The sequence below is a fragment of the Phalacrocorax aristotelis genome, chromosome 4 (genome assembly GCF_949628215.1).
Source record: "Phalacrocorax aristotelis chromosome 4, bGulAri2.1, whole genome shotgun sequence".
Taxonomy (NCBI): domain Eukaryota; kingdom Metazoa; phylum Chordata; class Aves; order Suliformes; family Phalacrocoracidae; genus Phalacrocorax; species Phalacrocorax aristotelis.
The window spans coordinates 30,584,612-30,610,321 of NC_134279.1; the positions used below are offsets into that span (position 1 = coordinate 30,584,612).

The window sequence follows — 25,710 nt, forward strand, 5'->3', positions numbered from 1 at the left end:
TGCCTGGCTTCTGCAGATTGCCAAGGTGACTGATTTATGATGTGGAAAGGGGGTAACATAATTCAGAGGGGAAAAAAAATTAGCTACTCACCTAGGGGTGCTCCTCTTAAATCAGTGTCTGGGGCTTCTCCAGCAGGCATTTTGTGGTGGAGTTGGGCAAAATCATTAACCATTTCCGAAAGCCTTGGCCAGGCTCTCTGGATGGCCTGCACCTTACCCCTGGCTCCACTGGGTCCTCCCACCCAGCCCTTCCCATCAGTCTGGGAATCTGTTAACATTCAGAAACTTTCACCTGTATTTTGTCATTTATTGCTTTATGGAAGTTAAGAAGTGGTGACCTGTGTTACAAGGCTATCTGTTTTTATCTCTCCTTTGGTACTGAGGGCTTCTCTGGACAAGGTGGACTAGGGACTTCTCCAGGCTGAATGAGGTTTCCGCCTGCTGTTGAATTTGAGACTTTGTTACTACTTTGTTATACACCATTGGGTCCAAATGGGTGTTTGAATCCCAGAAATGGTGATTTCCTGCACAGAAGTACCACCGGGGTACAGTGGTAGTGGTACCAAATAGCTTTAAGAGCCAAACCACATTCTCCACAAGTTCCGAAGCAGGGGTTAAAGCCTGGGTGGGTAAGTCCTAAGCACTTGCGCTCATTTGACTGGTGTCAGAAGGAAAATGGACTCCCCACAACTACAGCCAAGAAGGCAGTGCATTTTGCACAAGTGGCCAAACGCCACTTGCTTTTTGGAAGTGCAGAGCAAGAGTCCAAGCTTCATCCAAATTATTATTAGCTACAAAATGGGACTCTGTTGCAGTAGTCTTCAAAGTATCCCTGGCTTTCTGGCTGTGATTAACCCTCCACACGTTTTGCTCTAAAGCATCCCTGCCCATGAACCCCAGCATCCCCCCTTTCCTCTCCTTTCCTCTCCGTGGCATTTTGCAGGCTTCATGTAACAACCTGTGTGTTACGGGCAGCCTCCAGGCTGCCCGGATGAGCAAATCCTGTGTGTAGGAACTGCCCCAGGTACTGGTGACTGGCACTGCTGCAGCAGGTAGTGCTCTGTGCCTGCGCTGTAAGCTGCGTGACGTTCCCATGGGAGGCCGACTGAGCCCTGCAGCTTCTACAGAAGGTTACGCAGAACAAAACTCCCTGGTCTGCAGCAAAGGCAGCGCTCTCTGGGTGTGGTGCACAGCTTTGCTGTTCAGACACAGAGGGTTAGTTCTCGCTGGCGCTGTAAAGTGAATTATGGTCTTGTGATTTGCACTGCAGGGATAGGCTGTGCTAGTCGCTTCTGAAACTGACAGCTGGAGAAACAGGACTTGCTTCTGGCCAAGGTACAGTTGGGGTTTCTGGCACACGGCATATTTTTGCTGCTTGTGTGCAAACAACCAGGCAGGGGTTTCCCACTGAAGTTCGTCCTCTGGTCTTCTCTAAACACACAGTTCAAAAATAACTGAAGCAAAGTTTCTCAAAACAACTTGTATGTCTTTCTTTTTTTTTTTTTTTTTTTCTTCTCCCCTGGTTACTACTTTGGTCTCGGTTTTACCTGGCATAGGAAGATTTGTGTCGTGTTTTATTTTTATTTCCCCCACTTTTCTTCTAAATCAGGAAGCTATATAACCTACGGATGTTAGATTATTCCTCCCAAATGCTGTAGTAAGTACTGCACAAAATGAGAGGAGAAGAATGATAGCGTTGCACTTGCCTTGGGCTGTTCACCATCTGGCTGCCCTTCAAGTAGCCTGACTAGGACTTCTACGCAGAGCGGCCCTCTTATTCTGTCCCTGTGCAAAACATTGTTAGGGTTAAAATGGTCAGGACTGCGTTTTACTTGTCGGTTACATTCAAGGGCAGATTATTGATGAATTTAAACTGCTGACAAAAATAGGGGGAAATGGATTTGCAGTTTTTTATATTGTCCTAAGGACATTCCATTCTCTTTGGTGTAATATTGTGTATAAGTCACTCTTCACCCATTAAAAATTACCACTTATGTCTTGCTTAAAACATTCTAGTAGGAATTCAGTGTCGGTGAGATTTTGTGGAGGTCCTTTGCATAGGTATGAATTAAATTCAGATATGTCGTTCATTTCCACAGGGTAGGAAAAAACTTTAAGATTTTGTTCTGTTCTTAAATGTATTTTATTATATAGTTTACCGCTCTAAATCTTGCTTTGATATTGGGAGTATTACACATACTTCTATTGTCTTAAAAGGCTGTTTTCAAATCTGTCTGTCTAGCACATAATAAATCTGCTTCAGTCAATTACTATATGGTGCAGTACTTTATACTGCAAATAAATCTGCTTCACTTAATGTATACATGGTAGAACAAATGCTTGAAAACTGGAATCATGTATCTAATACAACTGCCCACTTTTGGTGACACGGAGATACTGTGCTTTCCATAACACTCTGTCTTTCTGTGGAATATTTTGAAGTGTTAGATTAGTCAGCCAATTGCGTATCAATAACATATTGAAACTCAAGTATAGGGACAGCAACAGCTTTCTGGAGTGAAAACTGAGCGATGCTTTCTAGCTTTTCTCGTGCTGCAAAGCCATGTCCGAGTGGAAAAATGGTGGGTTTATGTTCTTTGGAATGTATTAGCACCATTTAAATGGGCATTATGAGAAGTTAAGAAAAAAGGTAGGTGTGCTTTGGAGAACTGTGGACTGAAGTTTCACAGGTACATGCCGTGACATAGACACACGATGCAGTGAACAGCAATGGTTTCTCATTGCTGTCCATTGGATATGATGTGCATGAAGTGCCATTTTCCCATTGATCCTTATTTACAAGGGTTACACCAGGGGGCTAATGACACGTGTGTCTTGCAGTCCCAGAACTCTGATTCTTTCTTCAGCCTACAAAAGTACTGCATCTTGATAGATAAGGGCAACAATATTTAAAAGTATTCCTAACAAGTGCAGCTGTGTTGTTTGAAGGGAAGGTATGGAAAAGATGGACCAGAAGTGTCCAGGTATCTGTTGTGGTGAACAACGGACCACATCTGGTACTGATTTGCAGTGTGAAATACTAAAAGATGCCTTCAGACAACCTGAGTCTCTGAAACGTGCTCCAGAACGTGTGGAAAGGATGGTCAAACACTGGAACAGGCTTCCTAGGGAGGCGGTCGATGCCCCAAGCCTGTCAGAGTTTGAGGCATTTGGGCAATGCCCTTAACAACATGCTTTAACTTTTGCTTAGCCCTGAAGTGTTCAGGCAGTTGGACCAGATGATCGTTGTAGGTCCCTTCCAACTAAACAATTCTATTCTAGTCTAACCTTTCCTGTTGGGGGTGGGGAGCTTTTGGGAGAATGAGGAGAGAAGCATCCGTTCCCAGTTATATACCAGCAAGTTTGGCTGCCCTAATCTCTTGCAGCCGTTATGTTTCCATATGTACTTTAATGAATCCAGTCCTCAACAGTTCTTGGCATCAATCCCAACACAAGGAGAAAAAAATGCTACTTTTTAGAAGTTTAGGAAACTCTTCGTGTGTGCGTGCTGATGCTCAAGGCTTCATTGGCAAGTCTGGGTCAGTGAAGGGTGTGATGGAAGCTGGACTTGGGAGGCAGAACTCTCCAGTTATTTTGAGTCTCCCAGCCAAAAGAGTTCTGCTGTTGGCTTGCTCTCTGACTACAGAAATACGTGCAGGCAACACTGGGGTGTTGAGTAAACGATTTTAAACGTAAACTTGACCAATGAAAACATGTAATTGAGAACTGGCATTTTTCCTTCTTTTTTTTTAAAAGACATGCCGCTAGGATTTGCTCTCTGCTTTGTGTTTGAATAACATCCATTGTAGCTGTCTGTTCTCACTATTCCCTGAGCATAAAACAAATGAAAGCAGAAATATGTTAAAGCCTGGTAAATTTGCTCTAGCATAGCCTCAGCCTTTCCTTCCAACTTCTATGACTACATGAAACAATTCTCAAAAATTAATCTCTGCCTCATTCCCCAGTCCCTTCCTCCATCCACTTCTTCCAAATATTCTGGAATTTCTGGAATTAAATTTCAATCTGTCTGAAGTTTCTAAAGCCTTCATTTAATTTGCATGCTTTTCATTGTCATATTTTGTTTCTGCACATCATTTTGAAGGACAGTCCTGACAGAGCAGCAGGCTTGCCCCTGGCGGTGGTCTTGCAAGTCAGGAGAACAGCCTGTCTCCCAAAAAGGCCCGCCCCCAGGAACTTTTCTTTTTTTAAAGTTTCTGGCTGAATTCTGCAGACTATTTTCAGAAGCTGTCCCAACAGCTACCCAAATATTTTGTGGCTTCTCTGGACATCGTTGATAAGGTTGATGCTGTCATTAGTTGTAATGCTTTTTATCTCCCAGAGCAAACAGAAGTGTTAATGAGGATTAGCACATTTGTCAGTAACTTTTAGTTTTTAATTAGTTTTAATTTCTGTGACTGTCTCGGTCATCCTCACCACTATTTTCAGCATCTGGATAAGGTAGTATTGAAATTATTTGCGAATCCTTAAACTCAACTGAGTTGTGGTGTGATTGATCATTTGTCTGAAAATTTGTATTAAAAATGTATTGCGTATCAGAGGGGTGTCAGCAGCATACTTGTGATTTACTATCTTCTGGCACTAGGAAGCAGGAATGGCCCTTAATATCTTGTATGCCTTGCCAGGTGAAATGGTATATTGCCAACACAAAGAGTTTGGGAGTAAAGTGTACATAAAAATTTTCCGTGAAAATAATTCCGTGAATACTGGCAAACAGCAAGCATAGCTGAATAATAGTCAGATCGGATCGTAAATAAAGCTAGAAATAAGGCGGTCTATAACTTGTAAAGAAGAATGTGATAATTCATTTTTTGCCACTACTTTATCTCCTTGCTGCCATTTTTCAGCACCAATCAGAATTACTGTGGCTATTTCGAAATGCGTCTTTGAGTTACTGGGTTTTGGGGAACATAAATCTGAACATCTCTGTTATCACCTTTGACTTACACTGCACATAAAAGGCAGATTTTTCTTATAAAACAAGTTAAAAGGAACATCAGTAGCCTGGCACAGGATAGAGTTGAGAAGTTTCGTCAAGTGGGGCTAGCACCTGAAGCAGGGGTGATGGTGTGAAGGGAAGGAAGGACTCAGCAGGGGTCAAACCCTGCCTCCACAGCAGCCAGTGGGAAGACGTCTATAAACGTTGGCGGGAACAGGACTTTGCCCGGTGCGTTCAGGGAACACCAACATGAAGCTACAAGTGAACCAGCCCTGTACAGGACATTTTAATGATTCATTTATTTTAAAAAAAAAATCTGCACAACCAAAACACCCATTTCAATGGCAGAGCACAGTTTGCAGGGCAGGGAGTGCTGATTTTCAGCTTGCTTGAATTTGTACCCCTGAGGGCACAGGAGACAATCGGAGGAGTGGAGAGGCAAAAGCAACTGAAACACTTCAGTGTCCCCTCCCGCTCCAGTTGTAATGATTTCTTCTGTTGCATTCTGCCTCAACATCACGCTAGGCATTTTACCTGAATGTACACTGTTCTTTTGTAATTGCAAATGCTTGTTTAGAGAAAAATGTCTGAGCATTTAAAATCTCTCTAAGGGAGAAAAAATTTTCAACAGTAGAATCTTTGAGACTTCACATAAACCTTTTCTTTTTGAAAGGGGGGGGGTGGGTGGGGGTGGAGAAAGAGGGTAAGTCAGTCAGGAGGAGAGAGCGGTTCCTCCCTCCTCAAAGTATCCTCAGGGGTGATAAGTGGTGGGAGGCTGTGCAGGGCTCCGCGTATTGGGACTGAGCACATGCCGTATTTCTTGAGTGACTGTCAGTGGTGACATGCTGACCTGGCGGGAGGGAGCTTAGGCTGTCTCCCCCTTTGGAGAACTAGCAGAGCTAGAGCCTTCCTCTGGTATTTTATCAGTGTTTGCATGAGGAATGCCAGCTTACGCTGAGTAACAACACATCCGCTATCTTGCTTGACTTTTTCTTTCCCAATTAAGTCAAGGAGAATCAGCTCTCTGGGCATAGATAGCATGCTCTATGATTACAGCCAATGCAGTCGCTAACATCTTCCAGATGTTTTATAGTCCCTTACATCAATTTCACAATGAAATTCCTCTCTCTGTTGCCAATAATTTCTTTTATTTTCATTTAAATCTATACTCTAATGGATACCTCCTTATAAAGTTGTAAATCACTCTATTTGAGCAGTCTGTAACAAACATTTACTGCCTGACAGCTCAACGTGAAGTTTGTGGGATTTTTATAAACTGGCTTCAGTAGAAACAAGACTGAATATGTAGTAAACACTTAGCTACAGAAGCCTACTGTCAAACAAGGGGTGAGGGAAATAAGCATTTCTTACATGAGATTATATAAACCAGGATATTCCTGTACATAAAGAATAGGGATTTAATTCTTGCAGTCCTGCCTGGATGCTGAAGTTGGGGACTGAAAGGGGGTTGGGCATTAGCTGTGAATGTATAGGAAATGCTTTCGTCTTCAACTGGAGTCAGTCATTTTCAAGCTCTTCTATAGGCATAAAGCCCCAAAGCTTGGAAGCGGATCTGCATGATTCAGTTGAATAAATGTGTTTGACATTGAAGACAAATATTGTACTCAGTAGAGCAATTTTGAAGTCTAATACTCTCCTCTCCCAACTAATTCTAAGGCTTAATTACTGAATACCAATATTGTATAATTCACAAATAATTCCCTGGCTGCCTTTTGTTCACTTGTGCCTTTAGTACCATATTATCAAATACCAAAAAGATTATCAGATAGCATGACTGGTTTGCAGATGCTCTGCAGTACCAAAAAATATCAAAGTGCAACGACTTGCCAATTCACAAAGTGGTGTTTGACTGGCTCTGTAGGAGGATGAAGTATTATTCCACTCTTTGGTTTTCCAAGCCTGATTTACGTGTAGTAATAAAATCTTCCCTTCATTAATCTCCCAAATTTGAGAGGCTGACAAGAATGAGTTTCCTTTGTCTTAATTCAAGAGAATAGATACTTTGCCTGTATAGCTTACGGATTAGTTATCTGCCATCAAATTACTGTAGCCCTAGGAAATACAAGGAGACCGAGCCTTTCTGCATGGACAGCTTCTGCAGCTCTATTGACTTTATGCTGCAGTCTTTCCAGAACGGCTCCACTTGGTCCACTTTAATAGCTTGAGAAAATACTTTTTTTTTTTCATTAGTTTCTTGAAAAGCCAAGCTGTTCATATGAGAACTTTTGAGTGCCAGTTTTCAGTTAGTTGAAGTATTCTACACAAAAGGGCATAAAAGCAATATATCTAGCAGTGGAAATTGCTAGAATTGATTTTTGTAACATAAATTGATCTTATTTTTAGCAATAATCATATTACATTATTACATCTAGAGATTTGATAGATGTGTGCAGTTTTTTCTCCCTTTAATGAAAAGGTGTCAGTCAGAAACTTTTAGTGTTCCTATGCTCAATGTAAAAATAACACTCTTGGAAGGACTGGGATTTTCACTGTGAATATACATCCCATCATCAGACGGAGCAATTCAAATACTTTACCTGACAAAGGAAAAGGCATGAAAACTGGATTGCTACAAAGCTCTTGGAAAGCAGCAGAATGGTTCGGAACTCGCTGGGCACTTATGCTCTCACCTGGTAACTGCCTACCCCAGGAGAGGAAGTTTCTACCCTTATGATCCTTTAATCTTGGAGAGGTGCAGAAGGCTCCATGGAGGGTCTTTGCTCCTGTTAGTTTGTTAATGTATAAATGAGAATTTTGAGTTGAAGCTGAGTTTAGTCACGGCTCTCAAATTCCTCAGGCCAAGTGGTGAGTTCAGAATAGTCCTCATTGTTTTCCGAGTTTCTGGCCTAGACCTGTTACTATGGTGGAGCGTCTTTAATCCCCTTGAAATATCACATATGGCAGCCGCAAGAAGACTAATACAGTGCTGCCAGCCCGCCCAACAAAGATGGAATGACATAGAACTTTCTTTTCATAGACTTTTCTCTACTGCTTGGCTTTTTATGCTGAAGGAGGTGGCGGTAGCTCAAAGTGTTACCCCAAGCATCAGCGATCAGTGAGAGCAGCAGCTTGAGTCTTCCGCGTGTGAGTTGCTGCCACATCAAGTGCTAGCAGGGCTGCAAATTCTCTGTCACCAAATGCAAAGCCACACACTCTTCTGAGAAGATTCAAGGCTGTTGGGTGCTAGTCGTGGCTGTGACTGCAGCACAGTGACTTGCGCAAGGAGCTGGGAGAGATGAGGTTAGAGAGTGGTAGGACTGAAGATAAAGCTGTTCGAAGCAGTTAACGAGATTATACTGTTTGTACTACAACGCTCGGTTGGCAGCCATGGCTCTGCATAGGGGTTCAGTTTCATTTCCCCTAGTATGTGTTTATAGAGGATGCAGGCTGTCATGTAAGGAGGAGGAGTCTTCCAGTGCCTTCTGCCATGTGCCCAGGCAGATGGCTACATCCTCCCACAGTTTTCTAGGAAACTACAGCAGAGCAGCACGAAGAGCAGTGGAATAGAGCTTCAGAAATCCCAGACACGCTCCTGTGCATGTGGAGGAATAGTGAGGTGATGTGGGCTTAGGAAAGCCACAGAGGCGCTGGGAGCTGTGATGGGCTAAAGCCAAGCGCACAAACGTGGGGAGCAAGTGCTGAGTTAACCCTCTGAAAAAGGTACACTTTCATGCTGCTGCTACAGCGTAGAGTGAAAATGCATCTGTAGGATGTCTCAGAGAAGTCTTATATTGTCCGGACCATGTTAAATCTATCTGCGTGTGAACAAAGGCTGTTGTTTCTAGGGCTACCTATCCATTACCTCAGACAAACGCACGCAAGGGCTGGAGGAGAAGGATGTTAGAGCAACAATTACATGAGGTTGTACTAAGGAGCCACAGCTGGCCACTTAGCTTGTCATTAGCAACCTTCTCTAGGGTTGAGTCGAGGAAACACTAGAAATCTGCCGAGGAAGCCTGAATTAGCAAAATTGTGAGAACAGTTTTGAGATCAGATGTTCAAAGGATTAATTAACTTCTGAAAAAAACACCTGCTGACAGATCCGTAGTGAGCCTTTGATACTGCGGGGAGAGGACCACCACGGGGTGTGTTCCTGGGGCTGCCCTGTGGCTGAAGCCATAGCTGTATAAGCACCCCTCTGCCCCAACAGAGCCTGCTGCAGAAGCCAGGCTGCACATTCAGTTGGAAGTGCTTGAGAAAAATATAAGCTTTGAGCTGGAGTTTGCAGAGATAACGAGGTAAAATTTTTGAATGACGAAGGGCATGCGTCAGTAGCAAAGCTGGAACAGTGTGTTGAATCTTGCTCACTTGTCTGTTCATTTGTTATTTTGTACTTGTACCCTCTAATGGCTTCATGTCCCTACTTTAACATGAAGACCCTTTTAACTTGCTGACCTCCAGAAGCTACCATGAAGCTGAATTCATTGAGCTTTGAAGTTTTCAGCCTCAGCAGAGGCTGAAGAACTACCTGCATATAAAGCACTCTTGAAGGAGCACAGTGGTATTTTATTAAAGTAACACATCACACAGGTTGATACTCATGTAAGACCAGTCCCTAGAAATAAGTAAATAACCAGAGTTAGTGATTTTTTTATTTTAGGGGATTTTGCCCCTAATTTGAGAGAATCATAGAATCATTTAAATTGGAAAGGATCTTTAAGAACATTGAGTCCAACCGTTAACCCAACACTGCCAAGTCCAGCACTAAACCATGTCCTTAAGCACCACATCCAAATGTCTTTTCAATACCTCCAGAGCTAGTGACTCCATCACTTCCCCAGGCAGCCTGTTGCAATGCTTGGCAACCCTTTTGGTGAAGAAATTTTTCCTAATACCCAATCTAAACCTCCCCTGGTGCAACTTGAGGCTGGTTCCTCAGCTGCTTCTCATAGGACTTGTGTTCTAGACCCTTCACCAGCTTTGTTGCCCTTCTCTGGACGCGCTCCAGCACCTCAATGTCTTTCTTGTACTGAGGGGCCTGAAACTGAACGCTGTATTCAAGGTGCGGCCTCACCAGTGCGAAGTACAGGGACACGATCACTGGCCTGCTCCTGCTGGCCACACTATTCCTAATACAAGCCAGGATGCTGTTGGCCACCTTTGGCCACCTGGGCACACTGCTGGCTCATGTTCAGCTGGCTGTTGACCAACGCCCCCAGGTCCTTCTCCACCGTGCAGCTCTCCAGCCACTCTTCCCCAAGCCTGGAGCCTTGCATGGGGTTGTTGTGACCAAAGTGCGGGACCCAGCACTGAGCCTTGTTGAACCCCATACAATTGGCCTTGGCCCATCGATCCAGCGTGTCCAGGTCCCTGTGTAAGGAGTACTTTTGGTAGCAGAAGACTTCTTCAGTCATTTCCCCTCTGATTTGGTATTACTGCAACATGTGAGAATCTTACAGCTATTATTGCTGTATAATGCAATGAGTGACAAACACTACTTAGCATACTGAATGGGGGCACTGTCCCTAGCTTAATCTACCTAATGCCCCCACTGCAAGATATAAATAGATTAAGAGAGAAAATCCAATAATTTCTCCATTCTCCCACCAGAGCAATACACATTACATGTTCCTTGCCATCTAATTGCATTACATGGCAGGGATGCAATAAACATTTAACGGCAGTCACAGTCATCTGTCACTTCCCTTTAGATTGGTAATGTTCAGTATGATTTACGTGCTGAACACTGTACGTTTTTTGAGGGGAGGGAAGAGGATATGAGTAGCCCACATCAAAGAAGTTCTGCTTTTAGCTAAAAGATTTCCTCTAATTAGGGTTAGAAAAAAGGAAGAGATTGAGTACCCAGTGCTCCTGAGGTACCTTAATTAATCCCTCATGAAACCAGGATGGGACTTGAAAAGTCTTGGGCTTGACTTGCCTCCAACGGTGCTTTAGTTTTGCACAGGTATAATGCCACTGAAATGAAACTGGAGTCACACCGGTGAGTGAAGTGCAAATAATTAGAAGTGTTTAGGAAACATGTTTGAGTCCCACTTTAGCTTGTTACTTAGACATCTTCATAAATTACTGTATTTCAGAGGGAGGTGTGGTGCGTGCTAGGAAGCAACGTGGTCTGATACATGTTTATATTTGAGGATGTAGTGAATGTAATTGATCTAAACAGTGAATCTTCCATTCAAGGAGAACAGGGCAGTTCCATCCCAAAAGTTTTTAAAAAACATGGAGACCATGAAATGTATTGTTCATGTTGAACACTTTAATGGAAAAGCTACCAATTGCTGTGGAAGTGTTAATATCAAAATATCATTTTTTTGCCCCCAGGACAAGGTTGAGGAAAGACGCTCAGCCTCACTTCTCGTAAAGCTGCTCTGCTTTGCAATGTGTAGAGTTTTACTGTGGGATGGGTGATACGTTACACATCCAGTGGAAAAACCCAGCTCTTTCTAAACAGAGAGAACAAAAGCTTTCACGTACTTTTTCTTGTAGCAGCATTGTGAGCTGTGCTTTTGAATGCACAGGCCATTGGCTTTACTGAGCAAAGTTAAATGACACTGCTTCAAAAAGTGTCCTCTCCACACCAATGTTTTATGAATTTACTAGATAAGCATGAAATGTTAAAAAAAAAAAAAAAATCCCAATGTAGGTAAGAAGAAAGCATAAACCAGACATAATAACAAAGTTAGTGTGAATTGGAAGAGCTGTTTTTAAGGCAGATAGGGAGGCACTAGCTTATTCCAGACAGACCACCAGCAAGTCATCATCTGGTGAAAACTTTCAGCCAGTGTGAATTTGAGCCCAACAGTAGCCTGCAGGTGACAGTCTCTGTAGTCCATTAGCAGTCTCTTGAGGCCTGTAATCCTGCAGCTGAGCCTATTTCTTACTCTGAGAGCTTGGCTTACGTTTGCATTTGCTTTGCTGTGCTTGCGGCTTGCAAGCAAATTGGGGAGCAACTGTGCTCTGCTACCGCTTTGTGGTTCCCCAGCAGTTGGGCAGTTTCCCCTCTCCAGCTTCTCCTCTTGATCCTGAGAAGGATTGCTCTAAGGTTTTGTCTGTTCATTTTGCTTTTGTACTCAGTATTTGCAGAGAAAAAGAAGGGGAGCGGGATTTAGTCTTCTCGTTTGTTAGAAAGTCGGAGTTGGGTGTCCTGGGCTCTTTCACCAAGGAATGGGATGAGCAGAACAGAAATCCAGCGCTGAACTACTCTGTCCTAAAAAGAGCACCTAGAAATTACACTCAGCAAGGGTGAAACACCCTCTGTGTGTGTGTGTGTATTCACTTATTGATAAACTCACCTCTGTAATTTGCCAGCGAGGTACCTGCTGTATCGTGCTCTGGGCTTCTGCTAATTTGACAAGGTCACATCGCGTGGCACTATCTGCAATGCAAACAATTACCAAAGGTGGTAAGGCAGCTTTTCTTGTATGAATCACTAAATCATTAACTTCTGTGTCACTGAAAAAGTATCCTCGCTACTGTTTGTGTCCTTCTCAATCAATATCCCCAGACAGAGTATCCATGTCCTTTATCCCCCACAGGAATGACTAAACCTTTCCAGCAGCTCCGAGCCACTCAGCTAATGGGCATGGGAGCACAGATTTAATTGTCCCTGACACCAACACAACCGCTTTTCTTCTTTGCATATCAATACTATACATCTCTGTCAGAGCAGAGGCAAATTGAGTTATGAAAATGCTAAGGCTGGTCTCAAAGTACATTACATCAAGTTCGGGGCACGCTGACTTGATTCTGCTAACGTACCTGGGATTTCAACATCCTCCTGAAAGGAGTTATTTGTCATTCATTGTTGAGGTTGTCTACGTTATGCCGCTACAAAGTTGCGCGATACAATTTCAGCAAAAACCCTCCCGATATCAAACTTGGAGCAAAACCCTCCTGATGCCAAACTTGGGGTGCGAATCGCCGCCGGACCACGTTCTCACGCTGGGGAGGGGAGAAGAGGAATCAGAACGCACAGATCAACGACGGAACCTGCGTAAATAATAGTGAAAGAAGGCAGTAGTTAGCGATTCCGCCCCCCGCCCCGAGGGGCCGGGCGCGGGAGCGGGCGGGGGCCGGGCGCGGGAGCGGGCGGGGGCCGGGCGCGGGAGCGGGCGGGGGCCGGGCGCGCGCCGCACAGCCGCGGCGAGGGCGCCCTCTGGCGGCCGGTCCCGGGAGCGAGGCTGAGGCTCTGGGGCGCTGGGGCTGGTGCCGGGGGGGTGTCACTTTATGCATCCGCTGCTTTGCACGATATTCGGTTGCGTTGCCGGGCTCCTAGTGAAGCTTTAGCGTTGAGAAGGGTTTTAAACATTTAGAGCATTTTAGTGCTTCCACTAAATCCCCATGAAACTACTTCTGCCGCAATTAAAAATGACGATTACAACTGCTGCTATCAGTCCCTTGCATTCAGTGAATCAGAGATTTTAAAAACCTGGAAAAGATAGTAACGATTGGAGTTCTGATGGTGTTATTTTTGCATGTACGCTTTAGATGCACCCACGCGGATGTTTTAATTAGACTTCCTGATCATTTACAGTGGCACAAAAACAACTCAAGAGAGTTATTCCCTTTGTATTGCACATTCTGTGGTGTATCCTGTAACTTTCTAAAAGAAGTTAAGGCACTAACATAGCCATCACAACTGCAAAACTCCACTCCTTTCTTTATGATTTGAGAAACGCCGTGGTTTGTGGTGCTAGCAACACCTGCGAGCGTGGGTGCGACTGCTTGACTGACGCACTGAATTTGGGGATGGCGGAGCCGGAATGAGATCTACACCGTCCCTTGCTGTCCACTTAAGCATAAGTACATGCTTTGATTTAATTTCCTACTAATGAGGTAAAATTTTACTTAACTGAAAAGGTTGCAAGGATTACTGCCTCTCTGTGCAATCGGGATTTCGTGGTCTGGGGTGTTGGGAGCTTTTTTTTTTTTTTTTTTTACAGGCAACGGGTCTTTGAGAAGTCTTCACATACCACTAATATCAGAACAACATTTTGAAGCCATAGCTATATGGATAGTGTAAATATGTAGTCTTTTTCATCTTGTCCCATATTTAGCATAGAACAATGCGTGACTTAACGCGAGGCAGCTGCCCCAGTGCCAGCCCCTCCTACCCTATGCTGCAGCCAGTGCTGGACCACAAGAAAACTGCTGTGGTGGGAGGGTATGTATGATGCTCCCAAAACACACAGTAGTCTGTGTGGTCCCCCCCGATCTGCCCTTTCTCCCCACCTGCCTGGCTCTGCTCTCTCTGGAAGCGTCTGCATTCGTGGGCGTGTGGGAAGATGCCTGCTCTTACACGCTGGCTTGAATATTCAGCTTTGTTGCCGATTTATTATTGTGCTTCAGGCCTCGTTAGGAGTTTTGATAGAAGCATGTGCATATAAATATAGTCATTAATGCATTTATTATTTGCAAATTTACACTTAACTTTGGCTATTAAATAAACAAATGGGAACAGCCTGTACCAGTGTTACTCAACTGCCTGAAATATTAATTTCAGTCAGGTCTTGCAGTGATGTAAACTGCTGTAACCGCATTCAAATCAGTGTTATCATGTAATTTAGAGCAGTTGGAAAATCTGGGTACAGTACATATTATTTGTTAATAATTTGGGGAGGAAGTTTTATTTATTCCTTTGAGGATGAACTCAGAGAAACCTAGATTTAAAAACAAAGTGAAAAAACCTATCATTAATTTTATGTATAATACATATCTCAGCAGCATATATGATAAACCAGTATTAAAAACCCAAGCCCCTGGAAATCTTCCCTTCTTTTTTTTTTTTTTTTTTGTTAAAAAAAGAAACCAAACAACAAAACCCATATTTGTATAGCATACAAAGCGTGACCCCATCAAAAATAATGATGGTTTTTAAGCTGTTTTCATACTGTGAGAAGGCATAAAGAACCATATTGGGGAAGAACAACAGTGTAGGGGAGCGTTGGGTAGAGGTTACTTAGCACCGCTGTTGGCTGGCTAGCCCAGAAAGGAAGACCCAAAAGCAGAAGAGGGTGCTTAGGGTGGCTCCTGATGGGACTCTCGCAGGGGTGACGCGTCAGAGTCTGGTCAGCGTGTAAAGAAAGACACTCCTCTCTTCTGCTCATTTCAGATGTTTTTGGAGATTTTATGTGTATATAAATAAATATATATAGAGACACACACACGTATACAATAATGAGGATTACACAAATTTAGAAAGTAATTTCCATCATACTGCAGTGAAAATAGTTTCTTTATTGGCACCGTGTTGATAGTATGCTCCGAGCGCAACATTAGCAAATGCTCAAGGCTTTGCATTCTTAAAGAAAACAGTTGACTCTTCCCTTTCCACCGCACGCAGGGGAGTGTCACCGTCCCTGCTACGGCAGGAGGCCCCAGCTTGCGTTCATGTTAAATGTCATAGAGCAAGACCTGTCATTCAGGAGCTTTAGGGGTGTGTGCGTGGACCGCCGTCCCATCCGGGCAGGAAGCCCTCTCAGTGCCAGGGCTCAGCAGGGCAGGGGTGAAATGCTTCGAACACCATGGAAGCTGGTGGTCAAAGCCTGAAGGTTCCCTGGGAGTTTCGTCACTGTGCAATGCAGGCAGGATCCTGGTTTTACAGGTCTCGTCTGTAATGGTTTGGGGTGGGGAGGCTGTTGGCTTTTCCAGACCTGCTCTGCCTGGCAGCAAGCGTCCTCTCGCTACGCTGTACTGTCTATCATTACCTACTCATCAGAAGCCGTGAGAGTCAGCTGCTCGGTCCTTTGAGTGTTCTGCGTTCCTTTAATGTATTCCTAAATTGCTTAAAAGTTTATTTGTAGCTGTAATAGACTGTGCTATCCTAATTTCTGTCTGCATGTTTGTAAAATCATATGTCAGCAGCCATCAACGTTTGAAATCATTGCAACATATTTCAATTATATCCCTTTGATGCTGGTAAAGACTGTTTAAGAATAAAAGAACAACCCTGCACTTAATGCAATCAAAGTTTCCTCAAAACTGGTTTATACCATCATCACTCATTCAGTATGGTTCGAAAACGTTTTGTATAATGCTATTTGAGCGACTTGCCAGTGAACAATACAAGTTAATATTGATTTTAATCACACAAATGATTCCTTAAATCCCCAAATGCTAAATGAAAATTTCAGTGTAGTCCTATAAAAGAATTCATGGATGCAAGCTGGAAAGCATGCGAAGAACAGTAGATTCTTCCATTCCAGAATACAACCTGATATATGACATGCTTGTTTATCTTACCAACCTCCAGGTAAACAGATTCATGGCTCTATAAATATCTGACATGGTCTTCCCCTCCCCCCCCCCCTTTTTTTTTTTCTTTTTCTTTCTTTTTTTTCCAAAGATAATCACAGAGGTGTGTGTTTAAGGCTTTATCTGCACTGGGAAAATTTGTAAACTAGTTCCCAGGGTTAGCAGTGATAGGAGGCTTGGCACTGAGAATGCTTCATGCTCAGACAAACTTTTAGCACCACTTCACCATAATGAAAACTAGCTCTGTTGAGTGGCAATGGGGATTTGTTCACCTGACCTCATCCTCTAACCTTGTTTCAACTGTTTTAATTTCTGAGCTCCTATAAGAACTCTGTTCCCAACAAACTAAAGGGTGAGACATGGAGGAGAGAGATTTGTAGCTCATGATGAGAAGTGCTAACAGGGCTGGTTACTTGTTTGGTTTGTTTGGGTGTTTGGGTTTTTGTTTATTTTATTTTATTTTTTTTTTAATCAGAGACCTGCAAGTGTATGTGCATTGTAAAATTAGAAAGCCAAAGAAGAGGATTAAGTAAATAAAAAAATAAAGAGGGCTCAGAAGGGGGATCGGAAGAAAAGAAATGTGAGGGTCATGCCGGGAGGATGGAGATCCCACCTTCCAGTCCAGATCCGAATGGATCAGCTGGGTCAACTGGGAAGAGAGAGCCTTTTCACTCCTTTGGCCCTTGGCTTCCTTGCTGCAGCTGGCGATTTTACAAGAGCTATATAGACTAGTAGACTAGTATGCACAAAGAACTCATCTGAGATTGAAAAATCATTTTACTTGTAAGCCACCAAGCAGGAGTAGACACTAATACATCTGAGTCACTAGTAAAGTAGGTTAGATCTGATTAGTGACCTATGGTGAAAAGTTCCTTATGCAACCGACACTCCCTGGAGAGATGCATTGCCCTTTCCTCTGTGTGGTCATTAAGCAAAAGTTATGTTTTTATCTCTCCAGTTTATGCATTAAGCACTAAGGGAAGGGAGATAAAGTATACAGAAGAAATGCCTTACTCTAGAACTGTACAAACTTGCTAATATTTGTGCAGCTATTTTCTCAATTTTTGCCTAATTTTTTTGAAGTCAGAGTTTGCTGTACACAAGAGAGTTGGCACCCAGGTTGCAATGTAAAATCATGACCAAAAAGTAGTTCTTGTTGCTGCCTGTTTTTTTTTCTAGCCTGAGAGATACAAAAGCAGCAAGGGCATACTGATGTTTTAACGACTGATGTCCAGCAAGCACTGTGTCTTAGCTTTGGGCAGCAAAGGAAGCATGAGTGCAGGAACCACCGGTTTCTCTTTGGTCTGCTTTCATCCCCTTTCCTTTCTGAAACCTCCATTAGTTGCTCCATCGCTGCTTCCTTTTGCACCGATTCACGTATGGAGGGTTGTTTCCCCTGCCCATAGGAAGGGGGACGCCTTAATGCCTTCATCCCATTGAATTCAGTAGAGTAGATGGCTTTGTGTCCCCTGCTGTGTTTAGTTCACCCATTGCCACCCTTTCTTCTCCCTGGGGTGCCAAGGGGGGTGTCAGCTGAGTCAGCAGCATGGCACGCCTCCTCCATGTGCAACGCTTGCTCAGGCACACACCGGCACACTCAAGTGCTACTGCAGCGCGGGCCTTAAAGCACAAACTATTCCACTCTGAAAATTGCTTTGAGATTGTAAATTGCTTTTTTGATCCTTTGGGATGAAAAGTTCTATATCAGTGTATTATTATTAATGACAATAAATTATTCTTGAGCCAGTGGGGCTGCTTCGCCTTCCTGTGGAGCGAAATGAGTAAGCACTTTCCCATGAGTACACCCCAAATGCGAAATACCAGCGGATGAGCCTAGCTGCTGGGCGGCTTGATGTTGCACTGCTGTGCTTGTGTTTTGCTCACTGAAAACTCTGCGAAAGAAGATGCCCCGAAGAGGAGGCACGCCGTACCGCGTGCGGGCTCTGCGACTCGCTGGTAACCTTTGCTGGGAGCCGCTGTACCAACGCCCCCTTTGAGAGGCTCGCTGAAGTCCCGGCTTGGTGGCTGAAGTGTTTCCACCGTTTGTTTTCCTGGGATCCCTTCCAGTTCCTCTGAATCAGCCTCTTGTTTGCCCTCCTCCCCCGGCCTGTGCAGGGGCCGGCGGCGCTCCCCGGGCCTCCGCTGCTCACTGGAACCCCTTGGCTGGGGGGTTGTTGGGGGCCAACTCAAATGATTCAGAGTCAAATTTCAGTAACAGACAAAGCGTCCATTAACTCCATCACCGACTTTCGGCAACACCCTTGTCTCCTGCTTTTTCTAGAACACTCAAGTTCATTATTGCAAGTTCAAGAAAGAAGAGATAAGCCCCTACACTGTAATCACCGGCTATGGAGAAGCTTTTTATTTTCTTACCCTGCTGCTGACTTTTAAATATTCAGGATTTATTGTTTTGAAAGATGCCCTGTGCAAAGGCGTATTTCAAAAGGCAGAGGGGCTGACAGTGCTTAACATGTGTTCTGGTGTTTTGGGAGGACCGTTAACAAAGTGAGCTTCACAAAGACGCATTTCAACCGGGAAGAAGAGGGATGTTTAGCGTGATGGATCTGTGGCCAGATCAGTGGGAAGAGCTTTGCGCAGGCTTGAGAATGGGAGAAGTGGAGGGATGACGAGTCATGCAATGGCAGATTTGTGCGGCAGTTCTTTTCCTTCTGTTTTTATAGTGAGAGGCTATGGTAAACTATTTTTTGCCAGGGAGCCTGTTTTCTGAAAGAAATCCAGACACTGTGGAGAAAAATAGCAAAGAACGGTGGTGAACCACCCCCCACCCCCGCCACTTCATACCAAGTTTTCAAGGCTGAACTAAAGTCAAATCCTGAAGAGTTCTTACTAATTACTCTAATTTAATGCAAAATGTTTTTATTTATTAATCTGACAACAAACAAGGTGAGAAGGGAAAAATAAAATAAGTTTTTTTTTCTTTCTGCAGAACCTAAATGGAGTGAGGTAGCTGGTGCTTTGGAAAGAGAGGGATGGACAAGGGCTGGGAAGGGTGGGTTTATCCAGGTCTAGCCTGGGGTGGTCCTGCTTTATGGCAATCACTCGTAGGCAGCCTTGCAATACAGCTGGTGGTAATAACTAGCTCAAGAAGAGAATGCCAGCAGCCACTGGCAGCAGTGCCATCCGAAGGGGGACTTGCAGCCCCCCGCCCCTGCCTCGAGGTGCGTGCGTCAGCCCTGCAGCTCGGCCAGCTGGGTTCAAAACAGCTCACGAAGCTGGTATTGCTGTCAAGGCCATGGTACTCTGCAAACTTAACTGAGGTATGTAGAGCCAGTAGTTGCTTACTCCTGTTTTCGTAGATAGTAAAGTGCTTCTTGGCCTTGTGTGTGAACGTGTCCCGTTTTCACACCTGCATCCACACCTTTTCTGGGTGTGGGGAGATGGCTAGTTTTTTAATGGTAAGCTGACAATAAACTGAAAAGATTGTCCTTCTGGATGTACTTTTCTACCACTCTGAAAGGAAATAAGTGCAGTCAGTCCTCTGGAGATCAGGAAAATGTTCTGAACAGAAACCTCTTTCTCCTCCTTTAAAAGAAAAGGGTGAGGAATACAGCAACTGTGGGCTTGGTCTGCTGGGGGGAGACTTGGTAGGACATTCCTTTGGAGGGTTTTTCATTACAGCTGAAAAATGTAATTTCCCTAAAAAAGGCTAGAAGAATGATAAAAGAAAAGTCCCTTTTACTTAAAACATTGAGAGGCAGCACTGACAAGAAAAAAACAGAGAAGGTTTAGGTTTTATGCACCTTTTTTTTTTTTTTGGCTAAATGTTTATATGAATTTTCAAATACATACGCACAGGTTTTTGATCTGGCAAAAGCTGGGCTAGGAGCTACCCTCTCCTTCCCTGTGTGTTGGCATGAAACAGGAGGGGAATAATGCGAAGGTAGAGAAGCATTTTCTTTTCCATAAATCTGAGAGCCTTTGTCTGAAGAGAACTGAGTTCTGCATCTGGGCAGCTTTCCCATCTTCTAGGAGTGGGAGCATAGGTAAGGTAACCAGGGCAACAGTTGGAACCTCTCCTGGATCTGTTCTGAATTGCACAGATGGCAGATCATGATCCCGGGCTCAGTTGCAGCACTGGGTGTGCGTGTGCCTTTGGAAGATGCTAATTTGGAAAGCCAGTGCGGTTAGTTTTAAGAGGTGTTCTTGTGGACAGATGTAAATGAAGGGGGTAGTAGGGTTCACTGTAGCTGTCATTGTTTGGGGCTACCAGTGCAATCAAATATAAACAGACAGAATCGGTGGGATTTTGGTCTTCTAGGCCAGATCCTTCATGGAATTTCTCTGGTTTACCCATAGCTTTCAAGGACAAGAGGTAAACACATAGGAAATGCAGCTTGCTGCAAGATGCAATATTATAAGGAAAAGGTGGATATAAAAACAAGACTAAATCACACTAACTAGAGCACATCTTGATGTGGTGTTCTTCATTCAGAATGAGCCAGAATTTAATGTCCATTGCAGCAAAACATCCTTAAAACTGTTAGGCTAGCATACAGGTACGTACAAGCTTTGTCAGTAAAATGGGAGAATATAGACTCAAAGAACTGGTTTTATTATTGAAGGTTCTAAACTAGACCTCAGGGACAATAAAGAGTTCATATTTGCATGGATGTGGGGGGTTGGTCTGTTTGATTATTGTTTTTGGTGGGGTTTTTTGAGAGAGAACTGACTGCCATTGACATCTACTCAAAGACGGGAGGAGTGGATGGCCAGGGACCTATTCTCTTTTTGTCTCTGCTTTTCTTCATTTATTTTTTTTTTTAATGAGAGAAAAATAAAAGAACCATTTATGTCTTTTTGTAGAGAACAATTTAATATGACCTAACAAGAGCATTAACAGAATAGAGGCTGAAAATGATAACGATAAAGTAGACCACTAGTATTCTGTTCACATGGCGTTGTGTGTGTGTGTGTGAGGGGGTGTTTAAAAACAGTGAGCTAAGCAGTCAGCCTAATTGATAGGAAATTAAGAGCGAAAGGGAAGTCAGGCAGAACTTTTCTACTCAGAGGGAAGCAAACATATGGAATAAGTTACAGAGCAAGGCTACCAAAACCAATACATGAGTTGCAGAGAGACAGAGAGGGTGACGTGTTTATTGTGAACAGGGAGGGGGTTCTGAAAACACAGAAACAGATGCAAGTAAGGGGAGGTGAAATAAATTTAAAGGGCATAGACTTGATTCTGTGGGCATAGTGTCCTCTTCTCGTGTGACGGGTTTGTACAAACCTATAAGGTAAGGGAGAAATTTATTTTTACACTGAAGTTCGAATTCACCTGGGTGCTTTTAAAAAATAAAGGAGCATGGCAATGGAAGACTTCATTTTTCTTGCAGCTACTGTTTCAAGGAGTTTCATTTCACATCCACCAGACCATTGTTGGACTCTGACATTGTTTTAAGTGGACCTGGGTATTTTATACCAGCGAGTAGGTCCCTGTGCAGGTCTGCCCTTCCCTCTGAAGTCCATGGGTGTCTTATAGGACAAAAAGATCTGCGGATGCTGTCATTCTGGTGCTTCAGCAAGATACACAGCAGAGGCAGAAACCACATAAAGAGGGTGTCATCTTCACAGCGCTCTGCATGTAGGGGGTTCAGCCCTGCCCCGAGACTAGCTCTGCTGGCCTTGGAGAGTCTGCTCAGGTGAGGGGTGGACAGCCTGTACAATTCAGAAATTAAGCATTCTTGTGACATAGGGAATTAATTGGGAATGGGCCCTGCCCTTCCAAGTACTAGTCATGATGCTTGCTTTTTTTCTCCCAGTTTTGGGAAAAGCATAGGGTTTCTTTAAGGGGGAATTTTAATGATCTGAGCACTGCCAGGGAGTCCAGCTTCCAGTCCTTCCTCCCCTGCAAAATCGACCTCTTCCAGGAGACAGCTCTGATCTCAAAGATAAGGCTGTTTTGTCAAAAACCACCCCCTGCCCCCTGGGATCTTTGTGAAGTGTGCTGAAATGAAGAGCAGAAGGACAGATGCTTTGGTCCAAAGTGATAGCGAGAAAGAAAGGAAGCATGACCTGAGATCCCCTAATTATGGCTCCGAGCACAGAGGTCCAAAGCCTGGGGTCTGGTCTTTGCCCCCATGCCTTTTTTTCCCTTGATGTGAAACAATCCCATAAGTGTGATAGCTGGTCTGTGGGTATCCTAGCAATGATATGTGCAGCCTGGAAAGATTAATTGCTGCTTTGCATCAGAGCTTTCCTTATTTTGTGCTTAAATGTCCCACGTAGCATTAACCTTTGCATCCTCTCTTAAGTCTCAGAAATTCCTGGCTTCTGGACCAAAAAGTCAAGTTAATACTTAAGGTGTCTGATAGTTTGTTTAATAATATAATTAAAAAGTACCTAGTGGATAATACAGTGTAGGACATTTTTTCAATTTTAAGATTGTCTTTTTTAGAGGTTGGTAGCAAATACCATGTTTGAAAAGTTGTAGCAAGCCTTAAGCTGAGAAAAGCCAGCCTTAGTTGTGAGCTGGGCCCGGCCGTGGTAGAATTTAGTCTCTCATCTTCTTTAAAAAAAATTGCCTGTTTCCCAAGAAAAAAAAAAATGTCAATAGTCTGTTTATTTCTGCACCTGCTGGAACCATTTTCTATTAGATGACGTGTGAGCGATGATTAATTAGTTGCTTTTGTTTCGGCTTTAAGGTTTGTGCAAGCGATAGTGGGAGGAGGGGGGTTGTGAGCTGGTCTTCTGCCAGGGGTTGTCATTCACATGGTTGACAACTCCATCTCGCTAGAAGGCCATATAATAATGTATTTCAAAATAAAAAGTCGGTTAAGGGGACATTCATCACTTTGAGAGCGTGTTCAAAGTAAGTGTCAGGCATGTAATTCAAGAGCGCTTCAAAGTAGGGCTCCTGAGAGAAGAATTAATAGGAGAGAAGCACAGCCAGTACTCCCTGTGTCCTTCCCTGCCTAACTTTTCCTAACGGGAGAGACATGGCTTTTCATCTCTGTCTCAAAGACTCCTCGTTCAGCATTACCAGCCGTGCCTGAGCACCACTGCCCGTTAGCATCGGTGTGGGTTCAGCCAGCCAGCGGTGCCCCTCCTTCTGTGCCACCTTTCCTTGGACAGAAAGGGACAGCGCTGATCTCACTGAGGGTATTTTCTTACTTGAAATGGCTCCATTAATATGACATCAGTGTGAGGTAAGCACTGGGTCTGGAGCGTGCTTGCCAGCTGGTATCCCACACTCCCTTGGTACGGAAAGGCAGCAGATGCGGTGATGTGGCTCTGTGGTGCGTGCTGTTGGTTTGACAGCAGCAGATGTTGCATCCCTGAATCACTTGCACACTTCTGCTTTAGAGCCTCATCTCGTTCTTGATGGTCGCCTCACTGTCTCGCTCCCACTGCTACAGCTGCCATTCAAAGATGAAGTTTGGGATCCCAGTACGAACAGGTGGTGTTTTGCTATGGCCATGAGGCCCCGCTCACTAGCCCAGGATCTAGCCACAGTCATGTGAGTGTTAGGAAGGGTACTCGAGTCCTTCAGCAAACTTGAGTACTTTTATGTTTTCTGAATAGGAAAACAGGGTGAAACGAGCACGTTAAATTGCTCTTAATGCTGGTTGAGGACAATTTCAACAGCTCTTGTCTCACTCTTTAAATTAGTCTTGCCATTTATTTTCCATGGCATTGCTTTGGACAAATGTAAAGACATTATTTCTCTTTATCTTGCTGTTTTGTGCAACATGCCTGCTCTTCTGGGTCTCAGTTGGGGTAGACCCTTCCACAAATATGTATTCTGGTCTCACTGTGATCTTATCTGACATCTCCACCTTTGCACCGGGGCCAGTGGGAGTTTTAAACCCAACTTCTCTTGATTGTATTAGGAATAGCAATGTATCTTAGACCCATCTGTGCCTTAAGTGGAATGCTGTTTGTGAAAACCTTGGCACTTTGGGTCCAGGCACATACTGTGCATCAGTGTTGCTGGGCAAAAGATTTCAGCAACTGCTGTTTGCTATCCCCAAACCAAAAATGTCTGACAACTGCAGACAAAGAGGATCAAGGTGCTATCAGTGAAACTACAGGTTGTTTTCACCTTTAGATAGCTGGTAAATGAAAATTGCCCTCCAGTTTCTCAGAGGGAAGTGTTAGAAACTATTAGCTAAAAGCTTTCTGTCTGACAGCATTAATTTCCTATTCATTTCATTAAAGGGGCATTTTTGGAGAGACTTGTAAATTACAGCATGCTCCTAGCAGAATAATAGCTGCAGGAAAAACATGTAATAGCTGTCCTTAATCAAAATAAGGGCAAGTTGTTGTTTATCCAGCTGAAGAGCTGGGGATCACTAAAGCTTGATATCTGTTTTTCACGTTAAACCATCATACATTTAACTGTTTTAAGAAAAAATGGGTATATTTCAGTAAAGTACATGCCTATTTGGTTATTTGTTTGTTCTGAACAAGTTCATGCTTCCGCTTCCTTTTCTCATTCCTACACCCGTCTCCCTGTCCATGTCCTTTCTTGACTGTGATGCATCAGCCAAAAAGAAGCAACCTCGAACTGTTGGATGAAACAGATTTCTGCCCCTGAGGGATAATGTAGCAGATATTATCATTGTTTAGATAAAAGCTGATGATAAAACCTCCTGCCGGAGCTGAATGATTCTTGTCTTAGTCACATAATAGATCAGGTGGGAGTTTCTGCTGGCGCTTGCTGATGCTTGCTGGTGCTCAAGATCAGCTCACGCTAACTCTACACATGTAAATAATTAACACAAGGTGGAAGGAGGTAGAATTAGACCACTGACTCTAGTGGGGCTTTTTGGAGAAGGGTGGATGCAAGCTGGCTGGAGATAGTTGGGACTGTGTCTGCAATGAAGTTTAGATACCAAGTCTAGATCCAATGGTTATTTAGAAAACAAAGTTAATTTAAAACTAATATGCCAAAAATTCGATTTTTTTTTCTGGGGTACCATTTCCCTGTTTAGTTTGGCTTGTGCCTTCTTTTAAATGGGTTTTAGATAGTTTGTACTGTGGAGTTTTGGTTCCTCTTATATTATCTTCTCTGTGCTTTGCAATTAAGAACAGTTTTATTCTGTGTTCCTGCAGCCTGTAGGTTTAATTAAGCCTCAGAACCTCAGTTTACCACAAGGGGTTTTATTTTAATTATAAATAAATAAAATAGAGCAAAGAGAATTTAAGTAAAATAGAATAAATATATTTCTGAAATAACTCAGCAGCTTAGTAGCTGTAATCCCTTGCTTATGGCTTGTGTACTTAGGAGGACTGGCAGCATACTATGGCATATCTCTTGGAACCTCCGAAAACCTGGGTGCTTGTGCTCTTTCCTAAAAGACTAAAACACAGTAAAGCTAGGGGCTATTTTCTGAAAGTTAAATACATGGAGTTCATTTTCCAGAGTATGTACTGTGTTGGTTTTACAGAAATGCAGTTGATTTCCATTGGTACATTTGTAGTGTGATGGTTGGACAGAGGTGGGAAGGGTTACGGGGAGATGGGGCAGGACCATGGTGTTACTGATCGCAGACTAT

The 25,710-nt window shown here is 43.6% G+C and overlaps 1 protein-coding gene and 1 long non-coding RNA gene across 3 annotated transcripts in view; one reads left to right on the top strand and one right to left on the bottom strand.

Annotated features, from left to right (window-relative positions):
- The window catches only part of UNC5C (unc-5 netrin receptor C), a 275,494-nt gene that overhangs the window by 21,905 nt on the left and 227,879 nt on the right, over positions 1 to 25,710 (top strand). The gene's annotated exons all lie outside the window — the stretch shown is intronic.
- LOC142056926 (uncharacterized) lies at positions 9,106 to 12,966 on the bottom strand. The gene is made up of 3 exons (XR_012660478.1): positions 12,698 to 12,966; positions 12,232 to 12,314; positions 9,106 to 12,146 (listed from the first exon to the last, which is right to left on the bottom strand). It is a non-coding gene; the product is annotated as an uncharacterized LOC142056926 (long non-coding RNA).